Here is a 1,451-nt window from a genome sequence, read left to right as displayed (position 1 = left end):
GGCCTGACCAGTAAAATGAATGAAAGACTAATTAAATGGTATTTATTAGAGAATAGTACAAAACAGTATTCTTCAAATTAAACACAATGATATATTTGGGAAGTAATGTCAACTCTTCCCAAATTAGTGTTTTTGAAAGCCCTTATTAAGGCTTGGAGGAAGAGGCTAGGCAAAGAGGTCTGCTGTCAGGCCACTCATCATTCTGTGATTTCTTTTGCGTTGGTCTCTTTTTCTATGCTATAATTTAGTAACGTGTAAGAAAATGGGCTTGGCTTGCAATCAGTTGCTTTTGAACATTTCTGGCCACAAACTATTATAAGAAATACATTTAGCAGCAAGATACAGTATAGTTATACACATATCAGCAAAGCTGAAGCAAAACCTTTATGAAACAATTCTCAGCCTTACTATGTGCAGTATGCTCTAATGTTTGCTATGCTAATCTTTTTCACGTTTTCAACTGTTGGTTGTGACCTAATTAGTTGTCTTTAAAACCACAGTAATATTTTATAATCCAATTTGAAGAACAGTGAACTAATAGGTATCTAATGACTTCTTACACATACAGTATTCTATTATTTTGTTGTACATTTTCTTTGAATGAAATTGTTAACAACTATGACTAGTTTTATCAATATAATAGGAAAGGGGCCGGAGAGATGGCTCAGTGGAATAAGCACTTCTCTGGCAAGTACAAGGGCCTGAGTTCAATCCCCAGTCCTGCAAAAAAATTAGGAAAGATGGGTAAAATCAGTGTAGCTCATATCAAAGTGGACTAACAAATTATATATCAGATATATTTTAAATTGCTTGAATATTTTAGAATATGTCATTTTCTAAAATACTGTGATGCCAGCTTTTATTATAACCTCTGGAAGACACTATAACAAACTTTCCAGATGTGAGGGAAAAAAATAATATTAGTGACACCCATTACTGACTCTAAAAATCGTTTCCCTTACTTATTCTTGTACTATAATTGGTCCTAAAAACAGGTGCTCAGAAATGTCATATTAGGGAACATTCATACCTTCATAAATATGACTCCTACTCATGTAGACACCTTAATTCTTGGTGTAATCAATAATATCAGTAGATTAGCAATAAAATAATTCAAAAGACTCCAAAACTCATTACCTTAGTCTCATACATCTTAATTGTGAAAAGCAGTGTAAGCCTAAATATCGGTTCTATTTCTTCCAAATTCCAGTAATTATCCAATTGCCAAACACCACTGCCACAATCCACCTCTCATGAATTGGCTGGGAGGAGCCAAAATGTGATGATGTATAAATTTCATTGGGTATGTAGTTTAAGGAGTACTTAAGGAACAGTTTTTTTTTTTTTTTCTACAGTTTTATTGATAAACATATAGCAATGAGACAGTTTCAAATCAAATCGGAAGTACAGTTTCAACAAATAATACACTGCATATATTATTCTTAGTGGTT

The sequence above is a fragment of the Octodon degus genome, unplaced genomic scaffold (genome assembly GCF_000260255.1).
Source record: "Octodon degus isolate 3935 unplaced genomic scaffold, OctDeg1.0 scaffold00321, whole genome shotgun sequence".
Classification (NCBI taxonomy): domain Eukaryota; kingdom Metazoa; phylum Chordata; class Mammalia; order Rodentia; family Octodontidae; genus Octodon; species Octodon degus.
Note: the sequence above shows the minus strand (reverse complement) of the source record.